The sequence below is a fragment of the Sturnira hondurensis genome, unplaced genomic scaffold, assembly GCF_014824575.4.
Source record: "Sturnira hondurensis isolate 20B ecotype Veracruz unplaced genomic scaffold, ASM1482457v3 Scaffold0018728, whole genome shotgun sequence".
Lineage (NCBI taxonomy): Eukaryota > Metazoa > Chordata > Mammalia > Chiroptera > Phyllostomidae > Sturnira > Sturnira hondurensis.
Window position 1 is genome coordinate 455,847 of NW_028091359.1, and position 17,799 is coordinate 473,645.

At 36.6% G+C, this 17,799-nt stretch overlaps 1 protein-coding gene across 1 annotated transcript in view; it reads left to right on the top strand.

Moving 5' to 3' along the window:
* The window catches only part of PPM1E (protein phosphatase, Mg2+/Mn2+ dependent 1E), a 127,942-nt gene that overhangs the window by 14,609 nt on the left and 95,534 nt on the right, over positions 1–17,799 (top strand). The gene's annotated exons all lie outside the window — the stretch shown is intronic.

Below are 17,799 nucleotides of genomic sequence, written 5' to 3' on the forward strand. Positions count from 1 at the left end.
AATTTGTATGGTCAAGTATATGGTGAGCTGAGTTCCCCCTCAGCTTCACCGTAACTAGCTATCTCGAGACTAACTTTTTTTTAAAACTCTTTTAAAAAAAGATTTTATTTATTTATCTTTAGAGGTGAAGGGAAGGAGAGAGGGAGAGAAATATCAATGTATGGTTGCCTCTTGTGGGTCTCCTGCTAGGAACTGCCTGCAACCCAGGCATGTGCCCTGACTGGGAACTGAACCGTGATCCTCTGGTTTGCAGTCCCATGCTCAATCCACTGAGCTACACCAGCCAGGGTGAGACTAACTTTTTATAAAAGATTTATTCAGCCCTGGCTGGTGTGGCTGGCCCAGTGGATCGAGTGCTGCTGGCCTGCGTACTGAAAGGTCGCTGGTTCAATTCCTAGTTAGGGCACTGCCTGGGTTGAGGGCCAGGTCCCCAGCCAGGGGTGTGTGAGAGGCAACCAATTGGTGTATCTCTTAGACATTGGTGTTTCTCTTCCTCTCCTTCTCCCTTTTCTTCCCCCTCTTTAAAAGTAAATAAATAAAATCTTAAACATCCTTTTAAAAAAGATTTATTCATTTTTGATGTATACATAATCTTTTTTCATTTTTAGCTACTACATAGCATTTCATTATATAATTGTACTATAATCTGTTGATAGATATTTTGGGTTGTTTCTAACTTCTGCATATTATACACTATATTAATACTAATTGCTCTAGTGGGTAAGTCCTGAAATCTCAAAAACTTAGCATAATTTTAGTTTATGTCTTGCTCACAAAGTTCCCTTAATGGAGAAGGGGCTGTTTTTACAGTGTGATTAAGGGACCCAGGCTAACTGAGGGCCTCTCATCTTCAACCTGTGGTTTCTCAGGTTGCTTTAGGTATCAACATCCAGCCAGCAAACATAAGAATGGAGAATGATGTGGGAGGTTTTTAGGGGCTTTCCTTAGAAGTGGTAAAAAAAATTGTAAGAAAGACTTCATTCAAGAGGGACCACTGCAGTGGGGGCTGTGTAGTAGTGGAGAGAGATCAGGCTCAACCCAAGTCACATGGCACCACCTACACCCACATTTCCTAGCAAATTGAACTAGGAAATGTAGTTGCTCTCCTGGCACTTAGTCAACACTATGGAAAATAGAACATCAAACTTTTGTTGATAGCTGTCAGCCTCTGCCCTGCAAATAATTGCATAGTTTGGACATGTTTGTGTATATATTTGTAGACTTCTTGGGTATGTACCTGGAAGTGGAATTATCAGATTGAAGTTATATATACTTGTACTTTATTACATATTGCCTGTTATTTTGCCCAACAGCACTGTATGAAAGATCTGTTCTCTCCAGGTTTTCACTGATCCTAGAACTGCCATACCACTAGTCTTGTGTTTTTGCACAGCAATGTGCTATTAATGTTACTGAACTATGTTGGAAAGAGAATGCTTATAGCTGATTCTGATCTTGACTTAGGGTATTTTGGAAGAGGACACTTGTCTGAAAGTCTAGACCAGTGCTGTCTAGTAGTAATACAATTGAGCCACATATATAATTTAAAATTGTCTATTAACCAAATTTTAAAAATTGAAGAGACAGGTGAATTTAGTTTTAGTAACCTATTTTTTCACTCAGTGTATCCAAATATTATATATCCAAGTGTATTGTTCAGTATTTTACATTTTTTATACCAAGTTTTCAAAATCCTGTGTGTATTTTATACTTATATCAATTTGGAATATCACATTTCAAATATTTAGTAACCACATGGGGTCAGTGGCTACCATGTTGAATGGCGCAGGTTTAGACTTAATAAAAACTTTAATTTTCTAACACATATCTGACATTTAATTTCAAAGTCAGATTTAAATGGATTCTCACTTCAGTCACCAAGTACATCTTTATTTAGCCTTTGGAAGAATAGCAAGCTGAATTTATTTCCCCCAGATTTCTTTCTCTGATTAGAGAATAACCTGATTTAGATTATTGAATATTAATTTCTCCTCACGTAGTTTATGGGGTGGTAGTTTTTTAAAAACAGATTTTATTTGTTTTTAGAAGAGAGGGGAAGGAAGGGAGAAAGGGAGTAAAACATCGATTGGTTATCTCTTTTTAAATTTTTTTAATGTTTTTTTTAAATCTATCTTTAGAGGGGAAGGGAAGGACAGGAGAGAAATATAAATGTGTGATTGCCTCTCGTGTGTCCCCTGCTGGGAACTGGCCTGCAACCCGGGTATGTGCCCTGACTGGGAATCGAACCGTGATCATGTGGTTTACAGGCCCGAGCTCAATCCACTGAGCTTACCAGCCAGGGCTCCATTGATTGTCTCTTGTGTGGGCCCCAACCAGGGACTGAATGAACCCTGCAACCCAGGCATGTGCCCTGACCAGAAATCGAACCAGCAACCTTTTGCTTTGTGGGACAGTATTCAACCAACTGAACCACACCTGTCAGGGCAATGGGATGGTAGTTTTCTGTTGCTGTGTAACAAGTTACCCTAAATTTAATGGATTAAAACAACACTCATTTATTACAGTTCTGTAGGTCAGAAGTCTAGGAATGTTCAGCTGTGTTTTCTGCTTAAAGTCTCAAGTCAGAGATGGTATATACCAAGCTGAACTCTTATCTGGAGGATCAGGGGAAGACTCCACTTCCCAGCCCACGTAGGTTAATAGAATCTAGATCCTTGTTGTATGTTTGAGGTCCTTATTTTTTTCTGGCTATCAGGCAGGGGTCTCTTTTCACTCTTAGAAGCCATCCACATTCATTCTCAAATCACCCTTTCCATCTTTAAACCAGCAATGGCACGTCCCAAGTCCTTCTTATGCCTCAGATCTCTCTGGCTTCTCTTTCTGCTAACCAGAGAAAGCTCTCTGCTTTTAAGGGTTCATGTGACAAGATAATATCCACCACAATAGTCTTTCTATCTTAAGATCAACTTGCCATATCGCCCGTTATCCCCGCTCTGCCCTGAGTCAGCTCATTTTATAGATTTTGGTGATTAGAGTGTGGCATCTTTGGGGGACTGGGACCATTTTAGCAATTCTTCATATCACAGTAGAGAAGCAAGATGGAAGAGTATTTTAATTATTTTATTTAGAGGTCTTTTAATTTCACTTCTACATGAAAGAAAAATACTCTCCCATTACTTTTTGTCTTTACTCTTATTGACCTGGTCCAAGCTCCCATCAGCTCTTTGCTGGCTGTAGCAATACACTTGACTACTATTTCTGGTTTATTTCCCCCCCTTCAATCACGTTTTCATATAGCAATCATTTGGTCTTACCTTGATCAGCCTCTGCTCTTGCTCAATTACAGTGCTTCAGTCACAGTGGTCTTAATTTAGTTCCCAGAACCTGGCATGCTCTGTCCTGTCTCATTTTCCCAAGCAACTTTTCCCCTTTTCTCCCACTGTTCAACTCAACTGTCAAACATCTCTTTTCTCATAGTTAAGTGTTGTTTTTTTGGATTTCATAACATCTATTACTTTTTCTTTATATCCACTTATCATAATTTATACATCTGTATATATTCATGTGTTAACTTTTGAATATCTCTTCTCTGGACTGAGGGCAACAGGTAAGGAATTTTTTTCCACTTTTTTATATTTACCATCTAGTATGGGTTTTCTTTATACCCACTTATCATAATTCATACATCTATATATTCATGTGTTAATTTTTAAAAAGATTTTAAAACTTATTTTATTTTTAGAGAGAGGGGAAGGGAGAGAAAAAGAGAGGGAGAAAAACATCAGTGTGTGGTTGCCTCTCAGCAGGGGATCTGCCTGCAACCCAGGCATGTGCCCTGATTGAGAATCGGACTGGTGACCCTTTAGTTTACAGGCCTGCGCTCAATCCACTGACCCACACCAGCCAAGGCAATTATGTGTTAGTTTTTAAATGTCTTTTCCTACCCTGGCTGGTGTAGCTCAGTGGATTGAGCATGGGCTGTGAACCAAAGGGTTGCTAGTTTGATTCTCATTCAGGGCACGTGCCTAGGTTGCAAGCCAGGCCCCCAGTGGGGGCCACAAGAGAAGCAACCACACATTGATCTTTCCTTCCCTCTTTCCCCCTCCCTTCTCCTCTCTCTAAAAATAAATAAACAAAATCTTTTAAAAAATAAAGAGGAAATGGTTTAAAAAAAAGAAAATAAATAAATGTTTCTTCCCTATACTGAGGGCAATAGATAAGGAATTTTTATTCACCTTTTAGTATTCAGCACTCAGTATGAGTTCTGGCACATTGTAGGAACCCATTAACTATTTATTGAATAAATGAACAAATCTTCAACTTTTTCTCTGTCCAGTCTACTAGATTGTTTCCTTTTCAGATTTTTGTAGAACTATTCTCATTCCTCCTCCTTTTCTTTTTGCTTTTATTTTTTCTGCTCTCCTCTGAATGGTGGAGGAGCTTGACTGCCTATTTTATGTTATTGTTGTGTTCATTAACTACGTAGCTACAGAAATATGTTTGCAGTTCTCATTAGCGATTAATACTCTACAACTTTGTAAATGAACATTCTTATGGGCTTAAGAGTGTTCTTATATAAATTCTTTGAGAATATTGTGAACAATATTGTGGACAAGTTTGAAGAATAATGATATTATGTAGAGAGTAATGAGCTAGTTAAAAAAATTGAGAATAGTTTTAATTCCTTTAAGACTATTTGTGTATTTTTCCCGTAAGACTTTACCTTCTGGTGTGTAGTTCTGAGGAAGACCAGTCCACTATTTCCTATCTTGGGTTAAGTAATCAAAGAAAAAGAACCAAAAAATGAATCTACTGGGTAGTAATATTAAAGATAATTTTTTCTGGTGATGTGATTCCATAATGATTTATAAGATTCTTATAGTTCTTGTCTTTTATGGATTTGAAGTATTTGACCTACTTCTACCACAAGGAACAACTTCTGATCTTTGATCAATATACAATAATTTCTTATCCACATTTTTCTACTTTGTGAATCTAAATACAAAAACTAAAACTAAAATTGGTTTTTAAGTCTGTTTTTTGAGAAGTATATTGTGCTACAGCTAATCACCTTTGCATTGAAAAAAACCAGCAACAAAAATAAAATGTAATGCTGTTAAGGTATTATATAGTATTTCTAAAATTGTGTTTGAGGTATGTGATATATAAAAGTCTTTCTTAGGGTAAAACTCAAGAGGGCAAGAATTGTGTTGTGAACATATTATGTAACTTGTGAACCTACCAAGTTACAAAATACGAGAGGTGACAGTCATTAAATCAGTTTATTCACTGATTTTGCAGTAGGAATGACCCCTAAGTTTTGGGATTTGATTTCTGGAAACACCGAATATTTATTAGTTCATATAGTTTTGGTTTAAGGCAGCCTATAAAATGTAATTTCTATTACTTGAAATAGACTTGTCTTATTATTCATAATATACTTATACACAGTCAGAGGGACAAAACGTTTTCAACTTTTCAAGGTCATGTGGAAAGTTAATGGTGTATCTAGAAATAATTTTGAGTCTTAAAACATGAAAAACTTGCATTTAAATACCCTTCGTCAGGATATCCTCTAATCTTGTATTGGTAAATATAAATAATTTTCTGTAAGACTTAGTTAACTATATAAATCTGCAGAGGGTCAGCATTGTCAGCACCTGAAATAGTAGTTGTAGAACTGGCAGTACACCGTTGCTACTACATTTATTAAGCACTTATTCTGGCACTGTTTTATATTTATTACATTATCTAATCCTTCAACCCTTCACAGAAAGTATTTGACATTAGGTTTTTTTCTCTCTTTTTTTCCCTTTCTTGCTCTATCACTCCACCTCCCCAATTCCTTCCCCACCCCACCAAGCTATCAGCCTGCTCTCTATGTATGAGTCTATCTCTAGTTTGCTTGTTAGTTCAATTTGTTCATTATATTCCTTGTATGAGTGAAATCATATAGTACTTGTCCTTCTCTGACTGGCTTATTTCACTCAGCATAATGTTCTCCAAGTCCTACATGCCGTTGCAGAGAGTAAAATTTTCTTCTATTTTATGGCCGAGTAGCATTCCATTAGGTAAATGTAGACATTAGGTTCTGTTATTAGCCAGTTTTGCATATGCAAAGCCAAGGCACAGAAAATTTAAAGAACTTTCTCAAGTTTCCACCATCAGTGGTGTCACTAGGATGTGAACCCAGACAGACTTACTTGAGAGGTTGTAGCTATGAAATACATTTTTTTATTTTCATGCTACATTACACACCTATTTCTATAGGGAACAATTTCAGTGACCGTGCAATGTAATGGTTTGATTTTTGACCACTGCTGTTGCTTAGTTCTGGCTCTGCCACTGTTTGCTTTGAGCACTTTCACACCCTCACCACAAATTTGCCTGCCACTAGTCTCTTCCTTAATCTAGCCTCACTGGATTTTCTGATATAATTGAATTCACTGCCGTTCTGTAAAGATACCATGTTATTTCTTGCCTCTCTACCTTTTTAGATGTCATTTCTTCTCCATGGAATATACAATCTCCTGGCTAACTGTAACTAACCTCCCTAAGGAGAGAGGATGGTTGGATCTTTATTTTGTATTACCTATAAATAAAGGGCAGTTTAAGGTTTTTGCATCAAATATTTGTTTCACTCTCACCTGTAATGAAAGAAAAGGTCAGCAATTAGTGCTGCTTATAAAAAACATGATTTGAAATCTAGAAATTCTTTAAATAATACACTAAAAAGTAGTTCACACATGGTAAACAAACATATCACTATTTACTCACTTAAGTGCCTGGAGATAATTTTTTTTCATTTTGTACTTAATGAATCCTGCAATAGATTTTGATTTTTTGACTTCAGTATTATTCAGGTAGCCAAAGGCACCTATTTTCTATACGGTTTTAATACCTAATGTAGAAGCCATCTACTCAACATAGTGTCTCTTTTGGAAAGAAATCCTTTCTAGTTTTTAAAAATTAAGTAAAAAGAGAAATGTTGCTCAGTTAATTTACAGTCTATTAATGTCATGTATTGAGTATGTGATTTAAAAAATATATTATTATTTATTTTTTAGAGAGGGGAAGGGAGGGAGAGAAACATCAATGTGTGGTTGCCTCTGACACACCCCCTACTGGGGACCCACGACCCAGGCATGTGCCCTACTGGGAATCAAACTGGCGACCCTTTGATTTGCAGGCTGGCACTCAACCACTGAGACACACCAGCCAGGGCAGTATGTGATTTTTTTTAGAGTCCAGTAAAATACATACTGGTTATTAGTAGGCAGTGGATTATGTAAGTTAACATAAAGCAGTGATTGCTTGTATTTTGGAAGTGGAATGGATTATGATCCTACCTCTGGGTTCATATGCTAAAACACAGTTTGGAATCATTATCATTGTAAAATCCTTAATTCTTTTGCATAATGCATTTAAAAGATTTTATTTATTTTTAGGAAGGGAGAAAAAGAGGGAGAGAAACAGCTGTGTGTGAGAGATACATCGATTGGTTCCCTCTCACATACCACCAGCTGGGGACGTGGCCCACAACCCAGGCATGTACCCTGACCAGGATTCAAACTGGTGACCAAAATGCCTCAAAGTAAAGCTTGTACTTCAGAGTCAGAATTCCATTTTATATGTTAAAATATCCAGTTTATGGTAAACATATAATACTAAACTAAAACTATCCTTGGTTATCAAGGAAAGGAGGAGGAAATAGGACAAGTGTTATATCAGCTTCTAATATAGATCTGTAAAGATAATTTGAAGAGTAAAATATATTGACAATCAAATACAAAATGAAAGCATTCTCTCAGAATGAGGCCTTACGAATACTCTTACCCAAACCACCTAATTAAATATTACATGGTACAAGTCTACTAAATATTACATGAGTAATTAGTATATTTTTGTGTTCTTACATAAGTCAGAATTACCAAACCATGAAACAACTTCTTATTTTCCAAGGTTGTATAAAAGATTTTAATTAGGCCTGGCTGGTGTGGCTCAGTGGATTGAGCGCAGACCTGTGAACCACACGTTCGCGGTTTGATTCCCAGTCAGGCCACATGCCTGGGTTGCAGGCCAGTTCCCGGTGGGGAGACTCACGAGAGGCAGCCATGCATTGATGTTTCTCTCCTTGTCTACTTCCCTTCCTCTCTAAAGACAAATAAATAAAATCTTTTTTAAAAGATTTTAATTAAGTTAAAAAAAATTTTTTTTACTGGGATGGAAGTATAAGACAGAAAGCTGTACTTGAACAATAGTTAAATAAATTTTAAAAATTTTAAAGGCTTTATTTATTTACAAAACTGTAATCAGTTATGTTCAAATCAGTTTATTTCTAATCAGTTATGTTCAAAGAAGGTATTAAATCATTTGGTATTTTATAACATGTATAATTAACAGTAAATCCTAAAATCAATCTGAATAAAGACAGTATCCTTTTTTTGAAACTGATGTTAATGGAGTTTATTTTCTTTACTTATTCGTTTTTTTGCCTCATTACAGAAAGCATTTCAAGTGGCAAATTAATTGAACTATAATGGGAGTAATATTTAGTCATCAAAATATCATTAAGTCCCTACCATAAGCTGAGCACTGTGCTAAATGCTCTTAAATAGAAATAAAATAATTGTCCTTATCCTCAAGAAGTGTGTGGTTTAGAGGAAAAGTCACAGAACTTAACCAGAAAGTGCAGTACAATGTGAGTATAATAAAAGTTATTATTAAATCTATTATGTATAAGGTGATATACTAAATAAATAACATACTGTTATTTTCTGTTCTAAAATCAAGAACTTAATGTTTAGCAACATTAGTTAACTTATCTAAGGTCATATAGTAAGTAGAATTATTACTTGAACTCATATGTGTCTGACTCCAAGCTTGTTATTGCTGCCTCTATATACCTGCCTCTATATACCTACTGATAAGCATACACAGTGATGCAGAGGATTTTATGGGGACAGTGAGGGGGGGTGTGCCAGTGTAGGCTGTTAGATTCTGGAAGGTGGTACTTAAATTGACTTTAGAAGACTAAATAGGGATTAGTCAAGAGGAGGGGGAAGCTAAAAATCATTCTAACAAAGAGACTACCTACCATGTGCAAAGTCATGGAAATGAGAGAACATAGATCAATTGGGACTTGTCTGACTTACTGTTATTTCTCTGAATGAAGGAGGGTAAACCTGCAAGAAAGGAGAGAAATAACCCCAAAGGTTATTCATTCAGTCATTTATTCAACAATATTGGGCACTGTAGACTTTGTATTCACTGCAGCTGTGGAAAGATACTGAAATTTTGAAAATTATAAGTCATAGCCCTGGCTGGTGTGGCTCAATGGATTGAGCACCGGCCTGTGAACCAAAGGGTTTCTTTCTGGTTTGATTCCCAGTCAGGGCACATGCCTGGGTTGCGGGCCGGGTCCCTGGTTAGGGGCGCGAGAGAGGCAACCACACATTGATGTTTCTCTCCCTCCCTTTCTCTTCCCCTTCCTGTCTATCTAAAAATAAATAAATAAAACATTAAAAAAAGAATTAAGATTATTTAAAAAATTTTTAAGTCATAGAACTGCCTTAATGTTAAACAGAATGCCACATAATCAGAAACAGAAGAGCCTAATGCTTTTTCTTCTGCCCTCTAATACATCTATTTTGGCTTTTAGAACAGTGGTTTTAAATAGTTAATCTTGCTTTCTCTTTTTTCTGATCATTTCTCTCATTAATGCTACCTGATGCCAACCTATGTGGAGATTTTAGAACTGAAGGCTACCTAAAATGTTCTCATTTCAACTATGCTTAAATTCTATTTATTTCCTAAAGATTTATGAAAGGATAAGTATGTTTCTCTGTGTCAATATCCACTGTGTGACCTTATCTTTCACAGGATAAATGCACTTAAAGTACTAAAACATTCTTTCAAGGATCATCTATAGTAATCTCCAGGTTTCTTTGGTTAGAATTAGTTGGATGTCAAAGACTGTTTTAGCATGCCATGTTTGATGTTTCTGATTGCAGTAGATGATCATCTGTAGTATAAAGAAAAAATGTGGAGGCGAATATTCACATCTTCAGTACTGATTGACTCAAGTGAAAATTCAGTAATTTTAATTTTGGAAGTTATTGGGATACAACAGATTTTTTCTGAAATAAAAAAGCTAGATAAATTTCCATATTAATGATTTAAAAGGTTATATATGAAAGATGTTTAGTAATATATATTCTTTCTGATAAAGGTTACTAAAGTTTTCTCTAGAAAAAGAATGCATTTTTATTGATGTTTCTGTGGCGCACATGAATAAAGTCCTTGATGTATGTCATCTCCTCATTTTTAATTCTCTAAATTGGTCATTTTATGTGTCATTAATTGCTTTGTTTTAATAAATAAATACTGAAGATGACTTAACCACCTTAGGCTATGTTTAAATATGTTCATTGTATTTAAAAACTGTCCCTTCAAAACACTTGAGTTGTTTAAAGGGTTTAATTGAATTCTGTCAGTCTCTGTTATAATTAATACATTTTAGAAGATGAAGCCTAAATTATAGAGAGACTCAGAATGGAAAAGAAAGGAGAGATTTTTGCTCTTAGGATAAAGGGTTCCAGAAAGGTGAGGTGGGCTATGGGAATCTTTTAAAAAATATTTTATTTATTTATTTTTAGAGAGAGGGGAAGGGAAGGAGAAAGAGTGGAGAGAAATATCAATGTGTGGTTGCCTCTCATATGTTCCCTACTGGGGACCTGGCCTGCAATCCAGGCATGTGCCCTGACTGGGAATCGAACCAGCAACCCTTTGCTTCACAGGCCTGTGCTCCATCCACTGAGTTACACCAGCCAGGGTGGGAATCTTGAATAAGATTATGAGAATGCCCGATTATGTGGCTCTTAATAGCATCATTGAAATATATATTTTTTAATGCAGACTTACAATTTAGTATATTGAAAAGCAGTATGAACATTAAATTTATCTGTGGAACTCTTAAAGGAAGGGTCACTGTAATTTTACATGGGAAAAGATATTCCTTGTGCTTTTATTGTTTAAGCTATATTTTAACATTTTGTTCATAGTGGGAAAAGAATGAACATCATTTATTATGAACAAAGTATTTTTGTCTGAATTTGACATCAGTGTCATACTTACCCTAAATATTTAATTTTTAAAAAATATGAATTGAAGCCCTGGCTGGTGTGGCTCAATGGATTGATTGCCAGCCTGTGAACAAAAAAATCACTGGTTCGATTCCCAGAGCACGTGCCTGGGTTGTGGCCAGTTCTTCAGTTGGGGGCATGTGAGAGGCAACCACACGGTGATGTGTCTCTTCCTCTCTTTCTCCTTCCCTTTCCCTCTTTTAACAAATAAATAAAAATCTTAATAAAAATAAAAATGAAAAGTAACAGGCTGCTTTAAGAGGCAGAATTTGTATGTATGGTGTTTGAGTAAGGCTAGTTTCTACCTTAGTAAGGATGTAATAATAGAGGGTATTAAAGTTCTAAACACTTTTGAATGTTTTGCATCTTTTTATGTTTTATATTTAATCCTTTACCATTTTTCACTTGGGTTGTCTTTTATTATTGAGTTATAGGAGTTCTTTATATATTCTGGATATAAGTCCTTTATCAGATATATTATTTGCAAATATTTTCTCCCATTCTGTGGGTTGTTTTCACTTTCTTGATGGTATCATTTATGAGGTATAAATTATATATATATATATAATTTAAACATGTTTTAAATTTTTACATAGTCCAATTTATTTTACTTTTGTCACTTACAACTTTGGCGTCTAACTCAAGGTCACAAGGATTGATTTCTATGTTTTCTCCTAAGAGTTTTATATTTTAGCTTTTACATTTAGTTCTATGAGCCATTTTGAGTAAATTTTTGTGTATGGTAGGGGTAGGGGACCAATTTCAGACTTCTGCATGTGGGTGGGTACGTAGTTGCCCTGGCACCATTTGTTGGAAAGACCATTATTTTCCCTGCTGAGTTGTCTTATAATTTATATTTTATTTTATTTTATTTTTTTAAAATATATTTTATTGATTATACCATTACAGTTGTTCTATTCCCCCCCTTCATTCCCCTCCACCCACACACTCCCTCCCCCACCATTCTCATCCCCTTAATTTATAACCACGTGTCTCAAGTTCTTTAGATTCTATATTTCCCCCACTATTCTCGCCCTCCCCCTATCTATTTTCTACCTACCATCTATGCTATTTTCTGTGCCTTCTCCCCCCTTCTCCTCCTCCCACTCCCCTGTTGCTAACCCTCCATGTGTTCTTCATTTCTATGGTTCCACTCCTGATCTAGCTGTCCTCTTGGTTTGCTTTTGTTTTAGGTGTGGTTGTTAATAACTGTGAGTTTGCTGTCCTTTCACTGTTCATATTTTTCATCTTCTTTTTCTTATATAAGTCCCTTTAGCATTTCATATAATAAGGGCTTGGTGATGATGAACTCCTTGAACTTGACCTTATCTGAGAAGCACTTTATCTGTCCTTCCATTCTAAATGAAAGTTTTGCTGGATAAAGCAATCTTGGCTGTAGGTCTTTGGATTTCATGACTTGGAATACTTCTTTCCAGCCCCTTCTTGCCTGTAAGGTCTCTTTTGAGAAATCCGCTGACAGTCTGATGGGTACTCCTTTGTAGGTGACTGTCCCCTTATCCCTTGCTGCTTCTAGGATTCTCTCCTTCATTTTGGTCTTGGCTAATGTAATTATGATGTGCCTTGGTGTGTTCCTTCTTGGGTCCAACTTCTTTGGGACTCTCTGAGCTTCCTGGATTTCCTGGAAGTCTATTTCCTTTGCCAGACTGGGGAAGTTCTCCTTTATTATTTGTTCAAATAAGTTTTCCACTCGTGGCTGTTTCTTTCCCCCTTCTGGTACCCCTATTATTTGGATGTTGGAACATTTAAAGATGTCCTGGAGGTTCCTAAGCCTCTCCTCATTGTTTTGAATTCTCATTTCTTCATTCCTTTCTGGTCGGATGTTTCGTTCTTCCTTCTGGTCCATTCCATTGATTTGAGTCCCAGTTTCCTTTCCATCACTATTGGTTTCCTGGACATCTCCCTTCATTTCAATTAGTTTAGCCTTCATATGTTTCTCTAATTTGTGACTGTAGTCTACCAATTCTGTGAGCATCCTGATAAATAGTGTCTTAAATTGGGCTTCTGAGAGGCTGGCAATTTCCCGGTCGCTTAGGGTTTTTGGCTCTGGGACTTTGAGTTTCTCTTGCGCCATCTTTTGGGCTGGTCGTGCCTGTTAAGTAGGAGGATCGGAGCCCTAGGTTTTCACGGAAGCAGGGCAACTCAGTGGCTGGGTTGTGATGTTGTATGTGGGGGCGGGGTCAAAGAGGGACAATGGCTTCCCTCCGCTGCCTGCTGCCGCGACCCCCACTGGCACTGCAGCCACCACTGTCACCGGGCCCATGGGTTTCGTTCCACTGCATGCGAGTGTGCTACCGCTGTTGGCCCTCCACCACTGGGTTCGTCCCCTGGGGCCTGTGTGGTCCGTCTCACTGTGTGCGAATGTGCGACCTTGGTCAGTCTGCCCCGCACCCCGACTGGCTTTGGGCTGCCCGCGAGCCTAGTGCCTAGGTCGGGGGATCTGTCCTGCCCGACCCAGCTCCATTGCTGGTTCCGCCTCTCTTACCGTCCCCGTTGAACGGTTCGTAGCTGTTGGACTTCCGTATAATTCCGTGTTCTGGTCTTTGGGTGTGTTCTAGTTCTCCAAAACTTTTGTTGTAGTCAAACTTGGTTGTGGGAGAAGACACAGTGTTTCCACCTATGCCTCCATCTTGGTGGAAGTCATAATTTATATTTTAAAGGAGTGATATCTTATTTTTAATAAAAATATAATAAAAACTATAGAAGATAGGAAATGTAATAATGCATAATTTTACTACTGTTAAAACACTTCACTATTTTGTGTATTTTTCTAGCCCCCCCTCCAGAAACAGAAATTTTACAGTTGCAGTCATAATACACTAATTATGTATTTTTGCCTTTTCACTTAGTATATGAAAGTATGATACACATTTCCCATATTGGGCATAGATTTTCAAATTATTTTTTGTTGCTGTCTCATGTTCCATCTGCAGGCTATACATAATATTATCGTTGTGTATAAGCTATTACTTTTCTGTTGAATAATTTTCTTAGATAAGTTTCTGGAGGTGTTTCTTCCAAACATGTATTGAAAACCAACTAGAGATTAGTCCCATAATTTTGATTTGGAGAATTCTGGGATATGTGTTGTGGTTGTTGTTGGCTCATTTGATTCAAGGATCAGAAAGTTTTGATAACTGGCCCAAAGTTGTACAATTAATACATGGCTAAACTTCAATGCCTCCCAAATTGAGCATTAACAGTTATAATGGCAAGATTTCTATAGTAGTAGACTACAGAAATAGTCTAGACTATTTCTAGATTAGACTATAATAGATTAGACTATAATAGATTAGCTATTTTGTGCAGAAGTTTTTTTAAGATACAACTTAAGAAGTAATGCATTATTGGCTCAAATTTGTTTTTACAAAAAAGAGAATCTAAAAACTGACTTTTCTCTGTAGATTTTTTAAAAGAGTCAGCCTCTACAGTGTTTTAAATCTGAATTGATTGCCAGCATTTTATTTTAATTTTTTAAGACTTTATTTATTTTTTTTTTAGAGAGGAGAGGGGAGGGAGAAAGAGAGGGAGGGAAACATCAGTGTGTGGTTGCTTCTCATGCGCCCCCTACTTGGGACCTGGCCCGCAACCCAGGCATGTACCCTAGACTGGTAATCGAACCCGTGACCCTTTGGTTCACAGGCCAGCACTCAATCCACTGAGCCACTCAAGCCAGGGCTGTAGATTTAATAGTTCATTAGTCTTGGAACCCATGAACTACTCATTTTGGATTATTCCCATTTATACAGTATTTGCCATTCCAAAGGGTTTATTTAGTGAGCAACCTAATCACTATAGAAATTATTTCATTAAATGAATAAATGTTGCAATAAAAATGAAAGTGGAAAATGAATTAGAAATCTTTAATACTCAAATAAAAATCAAAAATTTTTTGAGTTCTTAAAGATATACATTTTAGTATTTTGGGGAGAATATACCCAATAGTTCTTTTGAGCAAGACAGCTAAGTCCTATTAATGTATATTTAATTAATAGTGTTCAGTTGTTAGCTAGTTCAATTGCAGAATTATAAAATGTGTTTATAATTTGAAAACATCTACAACTCATAAACATTGCTATAGTCTGAAATATGAAGAGGGAAATCACAATTATAAGAATAAAATGATGCTTAAAAAGAAACAGTAATTTTGAAGTGCCAGCAGTCTAAAGATGATGGCTTCTGCCGCTTTCAGAGAGAGCACTGTTCTTTCAAGCACAGCAATACCAGTCCTACATGCAAGCTCTTGCTCCAGGATTCTATTTTCGCAGTCTTTCAGCACATCAAACCATATAAAGTCTTTCTTTCCTTGATTTTCATCCAAAGAGACTATTTTCTCAAGATTAACAAGGCAACTAGAGCTATTTGTATGCCCTAGACAGAAGAATGAGCCCCTTCAGTCTGATGGAATAGTTCTCTTTCATGAAGATGTAGCTTCAAGAGGGGTTCATATGTAATTGTGAGAGAAGAAAAGTACATTTACTTAGCAGAAGCTGTCCATTTCAACAAATGGCAATTCCCTGAATTTGTTTCTTTTTAAAGTTAGTTCATCAGTGTTCGTATTCTTAGTAACATTTAAAAGAATGTTCAGTTTGTTTCTGCTCCAATTCCTTGCTGCCACTGAGGAAGTGGACAGAAGAATTTTTCATATTCAAGAATACAATTACAATAAATGCATTCTTTATTAGTGGAGAATTTGAAGATTTTAGGCCTAGTCCTCTTCCTTTCTTTGCCTCACAGTTTGTGGCTACAGTAGCAGGGAGTTAGGGCAAACGAATTGAACATTCTTTTCAAATGCTATTATGAAAAACAAATCCTGTCAACTAAAGAGTTGAGGTGAATTGGCCTTTACATAAAATGACTTTTGATAAATTTACTTTTGGCCAGTGACCCAGAGCTCATCTAACCAGACAGATCAGCTGAATTAATCCTAATAATGAGGTGGCAGGTGTTTCATCTATGTTGCATTCACATTCTTAATATTGAAAAATGTCTTAATGACAGACCACAAAAATGGATTATCAAACGAAACATAAAATGTACATCGGTTTTGAACTGAAAGATTGCCTAGTAAGAGCAATTAAATGACCTTTCCTGTTTTTTATCGTGATTGACATACAGCGTTAGCCTCATACTCTTCTTGCTGGAACTCAAGCCCATGTTTCCAAGAGAACATAGGAAACACGGGCACTTTCCCTTTCAGTGTACCCAAATCAAGATTCTGCTTCTTCCTTCATCCAATAGCACTTCTTTAGAATTTCTGATGATTCATAGTCATTTCATTCTTTTCCGTCCCCACTTCTATTCAATTATTCCCTAATTTCATTGCCACTTTTTTGCAGTGTCTCAGATTTTCTCTCTATTCTTATTGCAGCCACCTTAGTTCAAGTCTTCATTACTGTGCCTTCTAGTTTCTTTCCTGCTTACGTTCTTCTCAGCAGTAGTAGGTTAAATTTATACTGCCTTCATCATATGCCTCTTTGAGTTAATCCCCAAAAGTGCAAAAGTCAATAGCTAACCTTTCTGTCTCAGCGTAGGATGTTATATCAGAAGAATCACCTATCACTATATAGTGCTTTTCTTATTAACTTGACATCTACCTGCTGTCTGAACAAAAGGCATGTTTATTTTTATTCTTTCTACTTAGATGACTTCTAGATGTGACCTTCTGCATAGTACTTGTGTTCCTAATCTATTGCCTTCTCCTGATGTGACAAACAAGAACCCCGATGCCTATTTCAGATATCCAATAAACATTATTGTTTATCTAATCTCATACTCTTAATTTATCAAGTAAATAGTTTCTCAGACTTCAGTTAGATATCCTTAGGATCTTTTCCTTGACTTGCACTCCCCAACCCCCAACTTCTACTAACCAAGATTGTAGGAGTTCTATACAGCATGCATCACACTACTTTGAAATAATCAGGTTTTTTAAAATTGAGATGTAATTAACAACATGATAGACATTTGTGTATATATAGCAAAATGATCAACACAGTAAATCTGGTTAACATCCATCTGCATACATAGTTAAAATTTTTTTCTTGTGATGAGAACTCTTAAGATCTACTTTCAACCACTTTAAAATGTACAGTACAGTATATTAGAAGTCATCGTCACCATGCTGTATATTACATCCCCATGACATTTTATAACTAGAAATTTGTACCTTTTGACCCTCTTCACCCATTTTGCCCATACCCCTACCCAGTGCCTCTGGCAGCCATCAATCTATTTGTGAGTTTGTTTGTTTTTTAGATTGCATATATAAGTGAGATAATATGTTATCTGTCTGACAGATCACTTAGCATAAGGCCTTCAGGATGCATGCATATTGTCACAAATGGCAAGATTTCATTCTTTTTTAGTGGTTGAATAGTATATATTTTTTAATTTTTAAAGATTTTTTATTTTTCTTTAGAGGGGAAAGGAAGGAGAGGAGAGAAGGAGAGAAATAGCAATGTATGGTTGCTTCTCGTGAGTCCCCTGCTGGGAACTGGCCTGCAACCCAGGCATGTGCCCTGACTGGGAATCGGACCTTGATAGTCTGGTTTGCAGGCCCTCGCTCAATCCACTGAGCTACACCAGCTAGGGCTCATTGTCTTTATCCATTCACCCATCAGTGGACAGTTAAGTTACTACCGCATCTTAACTATCGTTAATCATGTTGCAATAA